Source organism: Bubalus bubalis, chromosome 8, assembly GCF_019923935.1.
Source record: "Bubalus bubalis isolate 160015118507 breed Murrah chromosome 8, NDDB_SH_1, whole genome shotgun sequence".
NCBI lineage: Eukaryota > Metazoa > Chordata > Mammalia > Artiodactyla > Bovidae > Bubalus > Bubalus bubalis.
In genome coordinates this window covers 11,004,795-11,019,394 of record NC_059164.1, presented here as the reverse complement: position 1 = coordinate 11,019,394, position 14,600 = coordinate 11,004,795, and the positions used below count along the sequence as shown (strand labels likewise).

Sequence of the window (14,600 nt, the reverse complement as noted above, 5' to 3'; positions counted from 1 at the left end):
AAAGTGAAAAGTGAAAGTGAAGTCGCTCAGTCGTGCCCGACTCTTAGCGACCCCATGGACTGCAGCCCACCAGGCTCCTCCATCCATGGGATTTTCCAGGCAAGAGTCCTGGAGTGGGGTGCCACTGTACTAGGTATTATATAATAACAATGTATCCTGCTTGAGGACAGTTTCTCCTTCCTGAAAACCTTCTGACTAATCCTGATGTCTTAAAATGTATATTATGGGAGTGGGTCTGGTAAAATTTTCACAAACTTGAGACTTTCTTTTCATTTATTGTAAAAATCAAAATCTTTATGACTCCTTGGCTAACACTAGCGAGGGGGCACTCTCCGTTCCCCTTCTGATATCTGTGTCAGAAGCTTTCTCTGTCCCCTTTTATACTTTAATAAAACTCTGCTACACAAAAGCTCTTAAGTGATCAAGCCTGGTCCTTGGTCCAGAAGCTAAATCTTCTTCTTCGGAGATCACCAAACTGACATTGTACACCATAAGCATCGATAGTATAGTGGCGGATCCATGTCATCATACATGTGTCCAAGCCTACAGACTGTACAACACCAAGAGTGAACTCTAATGTATGTTATAGACTTTGGGTGATAATGATGTGTTGCTGGAAGTTCAAAGAGGTACAAGCATGAAAGCAGGAACACCATCACAACTGAGAATCACCATACACATTTTGGTAAATATCTTTCAGATTCTTACATCTCTCTTTCTATCTCTATACACACTCACGTGTACACACACATACACAGAGGTGGTGGTCGTTCAGTTGCTCAGTCACGTCTGATTCTTTGAGACCCCACGGACTGCAGCATACCAGGCTTCCCTGTCCTTTACCATTTCCTGGAGCTTGCTCAAACTCATGTCCATTGAGTCTGTGATGCTATCCAACCATCTCATCCTCTGTTGCCCACTTCTCTTCCTGCCTTCAATCTTTTCCAGCATTGGGGTCTTTTCCAATGAGTTGGCTTTTCACATCACATGGCCAGAGTATTGGAGCTTCAGCTTTAGCATCAGTCCTTCCAATGAATATTCAGGGTTGATTTCCTTTAGGATGGACTGGTTTGATCTCTTTGCAGTCCAAGGGATTCTCAAGAGTCTTCTCCAGCACCGATTCGAAAGCATAAATTCTTTGGTGCTCAGCCTTCTTTATGGTCCAACTTTCACATCCATACAGGTTAAATGTATATATTTACATAAGAATAACTTTTCATAGAAAGAATACTCAAAATATGTTATAAATAAAATTTTATGATACTGGTATGATTTATATATGGTTGGTCTCACTAATGTTATTTTCTGTTGACTTTTTAAAAAAAATGATAAAATGAACATTATAGTGGCTACATCATTTTACAGTCATTTTTTCCTTCGGAAAAAATGTCAGGATGTTATTTCTGCTTCAACGTATAAAATCACGGGGACTTCCTCGGTTGTCCAGTGGTTAAGACTCCTCTCTCCCAATGCAGGGGGACCAGGTTCGATCCCTAGTCAGGGAACTAAATCCCCTATGTCATAACTAAGAGCCCAAATAATGGAACTAAGACCTGGTGCAGTCAAATAAAAAAAAATAGAAGTATAAAATCATTAATCAACATCATATATCAATATCAATAGCATGTTTCTGTTGGACATTTAACCACCAGCCACTTGCATTAAATTTTTTTTTGATAATCTCATAGGTTTTATACCAGACCCTGTTCTTAATACATGATATTAATCTCAATAGTTAGTTTGAACATCATTGTTAACTTAAAAATGCCTTCTTTTGATAAGTGCCTCTATTCTAATCTTTATTGAAATATTTCTTTTATTAATTGAATTTCAAGGCTCATTTCAAATTATAGCAAGTTATATATTCTGACAACATATATTTTCCATTTATAACTTTAACCTTACATTTTAGCTAGTATAGACTAAATCATTCTAACAACTAGATCTCTAAACTTATAATGGCTCTCCAGTGAAGTGATTTTGGGACCTAGATGCTTGGATCCTGTGACTTTACCGTCAGAAAAAGACCCAAGCATCTGTGACATCCACCTTAGCATCATCTACCTCCAGCTGAGGTGGGAAGAAAGCATGGGGCAAGTACACTGGCCTTTCACGATTCTTGGCCCAGAAATCAGCATGCATTGCTTTCACTTATATTTCACTGACCACATTTAGTGGCAAATGTGATGGGGAAATTTAGTCCCTGATTGGGCTGTTACATTCCATGTACAACTGTATACTATAGAAAGGATGAATAAAATTTAGGAAAACAGATACAATTTCTTTAAATTTTTATTTATTTATTTACATTTCTAAATTTTTGGCCACACTGGGTCTTTGTTGCTTTGAGCGGATTTTCTCTAGTTGCAGCAAGCAGGGGTTGTTCTCTAGTTGCAGGGAGCAAGCTTCTTATTGAGCCTCATGGGATTCTCTACTGTGGAACATGTGCTCTAGGCACACACGCTTCAGTAGTTGTAGAGCACAGACTCAGCAGTTCCGGTTTGCACCCTCTAGGGCTCAAGGGCTTAGTAGCTGTGGAACACAGCATGTGGAATCTTCCCAGACCAGGAATCAAACTCGTGTGCCCTGCATTGGCAGGCAGACTCTTATCCACTGTGCCACCAGGGAAGTTCCATAGATACAATTTCTGATATAACTCACTTGAACTATTTTGGCAAGCAGAAGTTTCAAAGTTTTATGAAGTTAAATCAATCATTCTTTTTCTTTGCAAATTATTTTCAGATTCACTGCATGGGAGCATGGAGACTGAGCCAAAAGTGGTAACCTAGAACTTGCAACGGTTTTCTCTCTCACTGGGCTGGGGAGACAGTAATTGGAGTTCAGAGCCTTTCAGGGCAATCAGGACTTGAAAGATCGAGATCCCAGGAAAAAAGGGAACCTACAGAAGAGGAAGTCCACCCTTCTTTAGATATCCTGCCCTCAGTGCATTTACTGACACCTTAACCAGTAAAAGCATGGTGAGAGGCTCTGAGAAACCACGCAGAAAACAGCTTCTTAAAGGCTAATCCTTTAAGCAAAGAACACAGTGATTAGATGGTTCCAGGAAGATGGAATTTTGAGCTCACCAGGGAGCAATGGCCCAGGTCCAGAAGGAATGAGAGCCTGAAGGGCCTATCGCTAGAAGTAATAGCAGATCTAAAACAGAGGAGCTTATCCAGCTATAACTGCCTACCAGAATAAAATTAAATTTCTTAAAATTAATATCTGGTAATTCCATGGAAAGCTCTCCATATCTATTTATGACTAGAGAGATAAACTGGTTACAGGGAACCAGGAATGATTCAATACTTTCCTTTCTCCTTCCTTCAATTTTTGGTTTTACTTGGAACACTGAAAGAATGCTGGCTAACTGCCTTGGAGATGTAAGGTTATTTGTTTTTGCTTATTTTTTTTATTTTCCAGAGGACATGATTTGCTTGTCCTACTCTGAGTTAAGCAGCCTGTGTGTATTGCATGCACTCCCCCCCACCCCAAAAAAGTGTTCTTTCTTCCTTTTTACCTTTTGTGGGCCCCAGAGACCCTACAATTCTGGGACAGTTGGTGGATCACATTTGATTTGGTTCTGGTTATAAATTGGAATTTTTACAAATAAAGAATTTATTACTGCCATTTAAAAACAAATTGTAAAACAATTATTTAGATGTTTGCAACTGGTTTAGGTATTTGATATGAAAATATAGTCCCATTCCTTTATTTTAATGCTACTATATAACTGGGGGCAAAAATGCATTCTCCTCAACTCTACATGTTCCACACTTGCTTTTTGTCATTAACACTAAATGTGCTAACTCTCTTGTTTTTAAATCACAGTTTTACTTTAAAAAGCTTATTTTTGTTATATTCTACAAATACCTTCCATTTACATGTTTTAGAAAAAAATCTGAAGAGGGTAAAAGCCATGGAAGCTGAAACCTTTTCTACTTCTAACAAATAAGCAGGGAATAAGTCTGCTTGTAGAAGGTGTTTTTGGAAAAAAAATTAATTTCTAATTACACCTCGGTAAATCAACTTTATTTCTTCAGCAAAATGGGTTTTTAAGAAATATAATAATGTGAGATTCTGGAAATGGAAGGCATGACAAAAAGTGCCAGGCCCTTTCTACACTGTATTGCCATCCTATTGTATTTCAGCTTGTGTACAGCGTGTTAGAATTACATTGTATGAATGCTGAACGAAAAGTAAGAGTCAATTTAAAATTTAAGGTCATTAGTGGTATCAAAACAAATTGTCTGGTCTAAAATAGAGTCCTCCATCTTCTCCCACACATACAGAAATTAAATGCATGTCAAATACAACTGAAAATAGCTGGACATTTCGGTAAACATAAAAACTGTGTCCTATAAAAGTGAACTAAACCCTGTGGGGCTGCTGGGGGACAAAATAACTACTTTTGAGTTTACTTTTGTCTTAAGGATTTTCATGAAAGAGGTTTTTTTAAATTTTGTATTTATTTGAAACATTTCATAGTTAGTTCCTAAACAGAACTGTTTGACTCACCATAAAGTAGAGAAAATAAATACATTTTTAAGGTGTGGATTTCTGTTCTATTTAGATTTTAAAAGTTTAAGGAAAGTTTGCTAATTTCACCCCCATTCTTTTTGCAACAGAACCAATTCAGAAATTTGTGGTGGATCAGTTTGAGAATCATTTTATTTTACTAGTACAGATTTCAATTTTATGGATATTTTACTTTTCAAATGTATAATAGATATGCTCTGTCTTTATACTAACTCATTCCATTTTAATTTTTACTGAGATTCTCATCTGTTTATCTAAATCTTTGATGCTTCAAGCCCATGCATATTTCCAAAGCAGAATTCATTTTGTGCTTTAAAAGCATTGAACAAACCAGAAAATGCATCACACCATATTCTGAGATGAAAAAGGCTGAATTAGTGTGATTTTTTTTCCAGTAAAAATATTTAAAATTTTATGAAGTGACATTACATATATTCTACAATTCAATTAAGAATTAATAGATATGCTAACAAGACCTGTGACTAAAAACAAAGAGAAAAAAGGGAATATAAACAGACCCACAGGTGATTCAGATATTGAACCCATGCATTAGTAACCCATAATAAATATTTTCAAGAAAACAGGTAAAAAATCATCAGATATTAATGATTTCACAATGACTTCTTCCAAATATGTGAGGAATTAGGCTCGCTTTGACAATAAAACCTGACAAGTCATAACTAGAAAGGAAAATTCCAGGCAAATTTTTCTCATAAAGATATATAAATTTTTAACAAATATTGTCAAAGTAAATTGTATATGAAAAAATAATACTATATCATGATCAAATTGGTTTTATTCTGGGAATGCAGAGTTGGTTTAACATTTAAAAATTAATTTAATTCACCACATTAAAAGAAGAACTCAAAAAGCTGATCATCTCAAAAAACTCAGAAAAAGAATATAGTAAAATTCTACAGCCATTAATGATTAAAAAAAAAATTGGGGTAATAGGAATATAAAATTCTTGAATCTGACAAAGCATTTATAAAAGGTATCTAAGAAAACATTTATATGCAAAGTTATAATACTGAAAGTCGTCACCGTGACTTTGGACATAAGTTCAACACTGTACTGGAGATCCTAACCAATAGAAAAAAGAAAAAATAGGGAAAGAGAAAGGATTAGGGATTGTAAATAAACAAATAAAATATCTACTTTTTATAGACGATGTAATTGTCTGAAGCAGTGGGTAATCTATCAGAATAACTTTATTGCATTTCTATACACTAGCAACAATTAGACATGAAATTCTTAAGAAAGATAGCATTCATAATAACATCAAAAATATCAATACATAGGGATGTATCTAGCAAAAATTTTTTGAAATGTCTACACAGAAAGCTATAGAACATTCTTGTTTGAAATTAAGGAAACTCAATATTATTAGAAAAGCACATCGCATTTAAGAACTGGAAAACTCAATGTTGACAATATCATTGTTCCCCCACTGTAATGCAAGCTCAGTCAAAATACCAATAGGATATTTTAAAATGAAACTTGACAAGTTGTTTCTAAAACTTACATGGAAATGCAAAGGGTTCTTAGTTAAAACATCCTCGATGAAGAAGAACATTGCAGGAGGACTTATTTTTATTGACTTCAAGAAGGCATTGGCACCCCACTCCAGTACTCTTGCCTGGAAAATCCCATGGATGGAAGAGCCTGGTAGGCTGCAGTCCATGGGATTGCTAAGAGTCGGACACGACTGAGCGACTTTACTTTCACTTTTCACTTCCATGCATTGGAGAAGGAAATGGCAACCCACTCCAGTGTTCTTGCCTGGAGAATCCCAGGGACGGAGGAGCCTGGTGGGCTGCCGTCTATGGGGTCACACAGAGTCGGACACGACTGAAGCGACTTAGCAGCAGCATCAGCAAGTCTTATTATAAAGCTATTTAAGAGAGTGTGTTCTCACTCCCAGTGCAGAGGGCCTGGGTTCTATGCTGATCAGGGAATCAGGTCCCTCATACCATAACTAAAGATCCTCCATGCCCCAGCTAAAACCCAGCTCAGCCAAATAAACAAATAAATACATATTTCTAAAAAAAGAGAGAATGTGTTGCTGAAGCAAGGATAAAAGAACAGGTCAAAGGAATAAATAGATAGCTGTATAAAAAGGCTACAGGAATAGGGGTGTTTGGTTTATGAGAAGGAACTGGGGGGGATGGGAAAAGAACAGTGTTTGTAATAATAATGATAATGGAAAAATCAGGTATCCATATAGGAAAAAAACGAACTTGATTACTATCTCATACCATACACAAAACTAATTACAGTTAAAGTAGAGATATGTGAATGACAAAACACTAATAATTTACAATGCCAGAAAGATTCAGATGTCTATTACATTGTTTCTCAAAACCGTGACTACTGAAGACCATACACAGCTACCACTTTCCGGGCATCTTCAGATAACTTCAGGGAAACTCAAACATAACTCTCCACCTCTCCCCCTAATAAATCCTGCAGAATTCATCAACTGCCATTACATAGTGGTAAGCCAGGAATTCCATGGCAGTCCAGTGGTTAGGACTCTGAGCTTTCGCTGCAGGGGACCCAGGTTCCATCCCTGGTCTGGGAACTAAGAATCCACAAACCATCCAGTTCAGACAAAAAAAAAAAAAACGGTAGAGGGAACAGTTGTAAGACAAAATTAGAGTCTGGACGTTTAAGTCTGATGTGTTTGAAGGGAGTGGACGTGAAAGCAAGGAAATGAAGAAGCCCTAGCAAGAGGTGTTTGAAATTTTAAATAATGTTGTTAGTTTTGAAATGGAGAGAAAGGTGCACACCAAAAAGACATTTCAAGAGGACTTGGCCATTGGGTTGATAGTGTTGGCAGAGTGGGGAAAAGTCATAGTGACTCAGAGGTTCTGAGGCTTAATGATATCATTAACAAGGGCAGAAAATCAGAAAGGCAAGCTGCTTTGGGGTAGATACTGATTGAGTTTGAGTTGATGGTGGGATATCCAAAGAGAAATGCTCAAAACGATGGTAGAAATAAGTTACTGGAAGTGAAGAAAGGGGCCAGGTCTAGAGTGATAGAGTAGAATGTCAGTAATGTCTGCAGATAAATGACACATGGCTGGCTACTCACTGTCTGTCCCAATTCTCTCCCATCCATTCACTGAGTGATGATTGTGGTGTCATCTGCGTAAGACCAGCTGGTTTTGGAGAGGAAGCGAAAGCTGCTGCTGCTGCTGCTAGGTCACTTCAGTCGTGTCCGACTCTGTGCGACCCCATAGATGGCAGCCCACCAGGCTCCCCCGTCCCTGGGATTCTCCAGGCAAGAACACTGGAGTGGGGTGCCATTTCCTTCTCCAATAAGTGAAAGCTAGTGCTGGTCAAAACGGAAACAGATAATTCTTCAGAAGGCTGCCTGTGAGTAACTCTTAAGTCCCACAGATACTGAGCAAAATTTTGAACTGACCTTGTCTTAAGGCCTTCCAGATAAAGAGATGTATTAATAGACTGGCAAACTACTCCATTATTCCACTAGCATTAGAGTCTGTCACGTGCTTTCTTTCAACAGTTAAGCTAACCCTCACCCAGCAGAATATTAACGGATGAAGCTTCACCTGTGATTCCCAGGTGGTACAGGGGTAAAGAACCCGCCTGCCAGTGCAGGAAATGCAAGAGACCTGGGTTCGATCCCTGGGTCAGAAAGAGCCCCTGTAGGAGGAAATAGCAACCCACTCCAGTATTCTTCCCTGAGAAATTCCATGGACACTGGAGCCTTGTGGGTTTCAGTCCATGGGGTCTCAAAGGGTTGGACACAACTGAGCATGCATCTTTTACCTTTATGAAGGCTTACCTGAAGATGGATCCACTTAGTTTCTTCAGTTGAGCTGGTCATCTGGTGTGGAAGAAAAGCTTCTTTGTAACTCCTCTTTCCCTATCCTCTCTGGTACAGGCATAAGGCACTAGATAAATATTCATAGCCATGCATAATGGATGTCATTGGTCACTAGCTAATGGATGGCACCTGTAGCAAAAAAAAAGTCATTATTTAATGGAAGAAAGTTCTAAATGCTCCAGATATCAGAGGACTGCATAATCATGAATATTTATGTAACACTATCATTTAGAAACACTTTTAAAAATCTCTCAAACTTTTCTAATTGAGCTAGAAAAAGTCACAGTAGCCTACAACTAGACATCCAGGCTAAAGGCTCAGAAGTGCCATATTCACAGTTTAATAAAGTTTGAGGTGTTGGGGGCTGTGAAGGCAAATTCTCTCTCCCTTGTTTCTACGAAATCAATTTTTCTAATTTTCTCTGTAAGAATTGTTATTTCCACATAATTCCTTGCTAATAGTTATTGTTCAGATTATGTTTTTGACCTTGAGGCCCTATTTATAGAGAGTTTTAAAGTAGGCAGTGGAGGGAGGCCTTTGGCAAGAGAAAAAATAAAATTCTTAACATCTCCCATAAAGATCTGCTTCAAACAAGATCAGGTCTTTATCCTTGCCTCCCAAGAGAAGATGGTCTTCTAATTGCAATAAAGAAAATTCAACAACATAAGATAAACAGGAGTGAAAGCATGTGGCCAAACACGTCTGGGTTCAGAACACAAATCATCACCCTAACTAACGAACCATAACTTTCATGGCCAGTTTATGATAGCGATAAAGGCCTCAGTGATGTGAGTGAGCACCTAGCCCTAAGCTATTCCATGAAACCTGTTTATTACTCAGAACAGAGATGAACAGCTGTTACACAAGTCCTCAAACCACACACATGCTTTAATGTATTAAGAAATAACCTTTCCCCCTACCCCCGCTTGCACTTGGAGAATCTGCTCTGCCCAAAATACTGGAATCCCTAACACTCAGCATCAACTGCTTGGACCAACCAGGGAGAGACCCCTTATCCATGGTTGACCAATCAGATTTTCTCTTCCAGAAAACTGGGACTGAGAATACTGTGGTACAGGGATCAAACTGGACCATCAAAGAGACATGATGCAGAGGCTTTTGTTCTATAACAGTTAAAGGAATCCAATGTTCAAAGAGAAGAGTAAACTAGGTGAGAGATACAGAGAGGAGGCACCACATAGCCCCAGAGGGACAAAATAAGCTGCATCTGGTCTTTCCACAAAGAAATTAGGTTGTACTTTGTGCAGCTGGATTCCAAAATGTCCACCTTGAAATTCTGTTTTCCTACCTGTCCCCAAATACAAAAAGCAAAAAACCCTGCAAAAAATATAACATCATGCCAACTTTACTCACTGTTAACTTTACTGTCCATTAAAAAATACTACCTTGTAAAGCAATTTGTAAGTTAGATACTCTGGTTTCTAACTTTGAGACATAATGCAGAGTCTTTTGAAACATACATTGATATTTTCTAAGCAATAGAAATTAAATCTATCATCTTTAACCTAAAACACTGTTTTATAAATGTTAAGAATGTCTCTAAAATTGGACTATCATAAGGGCAGCCTATGCAAAGTGCCATTTGAAATTTAGCTCTGCTTTGGGTCCAGATATTCAGGAAAAAATAAATCAAAGCTACTGATTCACTGACATTAAGGAAGGAGTCATTTCCCAGAATGAGGTCTTAGTAATACATCAGAATTGCTGGACGATTGAAATATCTCAGAGTGAAACATGAGAAAAAGTCTTATCTCTGCAATCACACTCTATCCTTCATGTTCTCTGATATCATGCCCACCATGATAAAAAATTTTTCTACTGCCTATACCCACCAAGTCACATGAAATTCACTCTCCTACGGTTCATTATCCACTTAAGACAAAAGCCAACCCAGCGGGTGGTTTGGGAAAATGGTGGAACTTACAACCCCTTCCATTCCTTCGTTCCTTTTGCTTGGGGCATCACATACTCTATTTTCTCATTTCCCTGAAAATTTCACTTCTCAGTTATGTCACCTTGATCAGTGTTTGTAATGGAAACACAAAAGACCCTGAATAGCCAAAGCAACCTTAAGAAAGAAAAATGGAGCTGGAGGAATCAACCTTCCTGATTTCAGACTATACCACAAAGCTATAGTCATCAAGATAGTATGGTACTGGAACAAAAACAGAAATACAGATGGAACAAGGTAGGAAGCCCACATATAAACCTATGCATCTTTGGGCACCTTATCTTTGACAAAAGACACAAGAATATACAATGGAGAAGACAGCTTCTTCAATAAGTGGTGATGGGAAAACTGGACAGCTACATGTAAAAGAATGAAATTAGAACACCTCCTAACATCACACAAAAATAGTCCCTGTATGGATGTGTATGTCCTCTATATTGCCTCACTCTCTTCCTTTTCATTTACCAATTCTGTCCCCATTACCTTGGAAGATTTATCTCCGCAGACAAGGGCCAGTGCAATATACATGTTTATCATTCCTTGCCATCTCATTCACATGTAACATACATGGCGCCCCATGAGCACAAAATGCCAGGACCCATAATGCATGAAAGTTCAGCAAAACTCACTTTAAAGTGAATACAGTGTGTTAAGTCCATGATTGAATAAGTGTGGGCCTTGACAACCCTGAAAGAGCACATGAACCAGAATTCTTTTGCAGAAAGGAGAAAGTAACCATTTGGATTTTTAGGTCACCAGCTCAATAAAAACCAGCTTTGCCTGTCTGACATTATATTCTTAGTACCTTTCATTATTTTATTTTTTCTCCCTTTTACATTTTATTATTATATCTCCCTATCAAGTAGGGGCAGGGGGCTTCCCTGGTAGCTCAGTTGGTAAAGAATCTGCCTGCAATGCAGGAAAACCCTGGTTCAATTCCTGAGTCAAAAAGTTATCCTGGAGAATGGATAGGTTACCCACTCCAGTATTCTTGGGCTTCCCTGGTGGCTCAGATGGTAAAAAATTTGCCTGCAATGAAGGAGACTCGGGTTGGATTCCTGTGTTGGGCAGATCCCCTGGAGGAGGGCATGGAAACCCACTCTAGTATTCTTGCCTGGAGAATCCCATGGAGAGAGGAGTCTGGCAGGCTATAGTCCATGGGGTTGCGAAGAGTTGGACACAACTGAGCAACTAAACCTAGCACAGTACCATGTAGGGGAAGCAGTTTTTAAGAGGATAAGTACTTTTGTAATTTAAACAGTCTGCTTTGGTAAACTTAACGCTCGATTTAAAAAGTTACATTAGCATAAGAAAGCTTTCTAAGTAAGATGATTTTTCTGACATGTTTTGATTATAGAACACATGTACTTCTTACAAAAGAAGGAACTGTCACAGACTGTAAGATAAAATGCCATCATTTCTCTTATTGAAAATTCAGTGTTTATTTGGAATAACTATTTCTGATAAAATCTTCATTTAATTCTCGTGTTTTTAGAGAATGGTTGTATAATTTTATGAAGACTGTTTTCCTCTCAAAACATTATTGGATTAAGCTTATTTCCCAGGTTAATAACTTTTATTAAAAATTGGCTTTTCTGACATGTACACAGTTTAAATCCATATATTTAAAATGGATAACCAACAAGGACCTACTGTATATCACTGGGAATTCTGCTCAACATGTGGCAGGCTGAATGCGAGGGAGCCTGGGGGAGAACAGACACAAGTATATGTATGGCTGAGTCACTTTGCTGTGTACCTCAACTATCACAACATTGTTAATTAGCTGTATTTCAATATAAAATAAAGTTTCAAAAAATGGTTTTGTGTGTGTTTTAAAAAAACAACCTTAGGGCAGAGACTCACTCTGCCACTACTATAGTCAATGTTCCTATTGAGAAACTATAAGGGAACACATGGAACAACAGACTGGTTCCAAATAGGAAAAGGAGTACCTCAAGGCTGCATACTGTCACCCTGCTTATTTAACTTATATGCAGAGTACATCACGAGAAACGCTGGGCTGGAAGAAGCACAAGCTGGAATCAAGCTTGCCAGGAGAAATATCAATAACCTCAGATATGCAGATGACATGACCCTTATAGCTGAAAGTGAAGAACTAAAGAGCCTCTTGATGAAAGTGAAAGAGGACAGTGAAAAAGTTGGCTTAAAGGTCAACATTTAGAAAACTAAGATCATGGCATCTGGTCCCATCACTTCATGGCAAATAGATGGGGACACAGTGGAAACAGTGGCTGACTTTAATTTTTGGGCTCCAAAATCACTGCAGATGGTGATTGCAGCCATGAAATTAAAAGACGCTTACTCCTTGGAAGGAAAATTATGACTAACCTGGACAGCATATTAAAAAGCAGAGACATTACTTTGTCAACAAAGGTCCGTCTATTCAAGGCTATGATTTTCCCAGTCGTCATGTATGGATGTGAGGGTTGGACTGTGAAGAAAGCTGAGTGCTGAAGAATTGATGCTTTTGAACTGTGGTGTTGGAGAAGACTCTTGAGAGTCCCTTGGACTGCAAGGAGATCCAACCAGTCTATTCTAAAGATCAGTCCTGGGTGTGCATTGGAAGGACTGATGTTGAAGCTGAAACTCCAATACTTTGGCCACCTGATGGCAAGAGCTGACTCATTTGCAAAGACCCTGATGCTGGGAAAGATTAAGGGCAAGAGGAGAAGGGGACGACAGAGGATGAGATGGTTGGATGGCATCATTGACTCAGTGGACATGGGTTTGGGTAGACTCCGGGAGCTGGTGATGGACAGGGAGGCCTGGCGCCCTGTGGTTCATGAGATTACAAAGAGTCAGGCATGACTGAGCAACTGAACTGAACTGAACTGACTGAAGTGATCAGAGATTTCCTTCTCAGAACTCTCTAATACAGAGATTATCTCACTGTCATACAGCAGCAATGATAAAACCGCAAGGATCCAATGCCTTTGTTCATGTACTGTGTATCAGATTCTTTTTTTAATTTCTCATTCAATCCTCACCATAATCCTCTGAGGTACAATGACATTCTAGGAATAACCACCATTCCAGTACTACTCCGCCTCCACCAACAAGCTTATAAACTCTTTAAATTGGCACCTTCAGTTCAGTTCAGTCGCTCAGTCGTGTCCGACTCTTTGCGACCCCATGAATCACAGCACACCAGGCCTCCCTGTCCATCACCAACTCCCGGAGTTCACTCAGACTCATGTCCATCGAGTCGGTGATGCCATCCAGCCATCTCATCCTCTGTCGTCCCCTTCTCCTCCTGCCCCCAATCCCTCCCAGCATCAGAGTCTTTTCCAATGAGTGAATTCTTCGCACGAGGTGGCCAAAGTACTGGAGTTTCAGCTTTAGCATCATTCCTTCCAAAGAAATCCCAGGGCTGATCTCCTTCAGAATGGACTGGTTGGATCTCCTTGCACTCCAAGGGACTCTCAGGAGTCTTCTCCAACACCACAGTTCAAAAGCATCAATTCTTTGGCGCTCAGCCTTCTTCACAGTCCAACTCTCACATCCATATATGACCACTGGAAAAACCATAGCCTTGACTAGACGGATTTTGGTATCCTTTGTCTAAGTTTAAAAGATCTAAGTAGGGGGATGTTTAACGGTCTTTCAGTCCCTTAACTAATGACTGTGATTCTTTCTAGAAATGCAACCAACTCAGTAAAGGAAATGAAACCTCCACTGCCTCTGAGGAGACCCAGTTACTAATTTGATTGACTAGTTCAATGGAGCAGGATCCTAGTACTAGGGGCTTGGTTTTACTCTACACCACTGGGTGACCCGGGCACCAACTGACTACCCCTCTTCCGTCCCTTCAATGGCTCTTAGATTACTTATGTGTGAGACCAGAAACTTGGATAAAGTTTTCTTTGACTTTACCTGAACTAACTCGTGGTGACAGGCAGTGAGAGGCGGAATCAGGAAAGAGAAGTTAACCATCCTCTCATGGTCTGGGAAGGACAGATGTACTGATTTAAATTCGGGGTCCGGCAGCTGAGAGAAAGAGCCAGTCCAGGAGCGGAGATCCAGCGTCCCAGGTCCGGAGTCTGAGTCCCAGGTCCTGAGTGGCAGCTGAAGCAGCACACGCCCCTTTGCCGGAAGCCCCGCCCACTTCTTCACCGGGTTCACTCCAAGTCTCGGCCTCGGCGGCGAACTATATTTCCCAGAATGCCGTTCAAGCCGCTGCGCAGGGCGCCAGTAAGCGCCTTGGGTGAC

The 14,600-nt window shown here is 39.4% G+C and overlaps 1 long non-coding RNA gene across 2 annotated transcripts in view; it reads right to left on the bottom strand.

Moving 5' to 3' along the window:
• LOC123334642 overlaps window positions 1–14,486 on the bottom strand; it is a 29,117-nt gene extending 14,631 nt beyond the window's left edge. Inside the window, exons 1-3 of one of the 2 annotated variants that reach the window (XR_006552625.2) lie at window positions 14,265–14,486; window positions 8,354–8,524; window positions 5,329–5,622 (exon numbers count right to left, since the gene is read on the bottom strand). This is a non-coding gene — a long non-coding RNA (uncharacterized LOC123334642). Of the gene's footprint in view, window positions 1–5,328; window positions 5,623–8,353; window positions 8,525–14,264 lie in introns of those variants that run through there. The other variant, XR_006552626.2, reaches the window with a different exon arrangement.
• Between the last annotated feature and the right edge of the window lie 114 nt (window positions 14,487–14,600).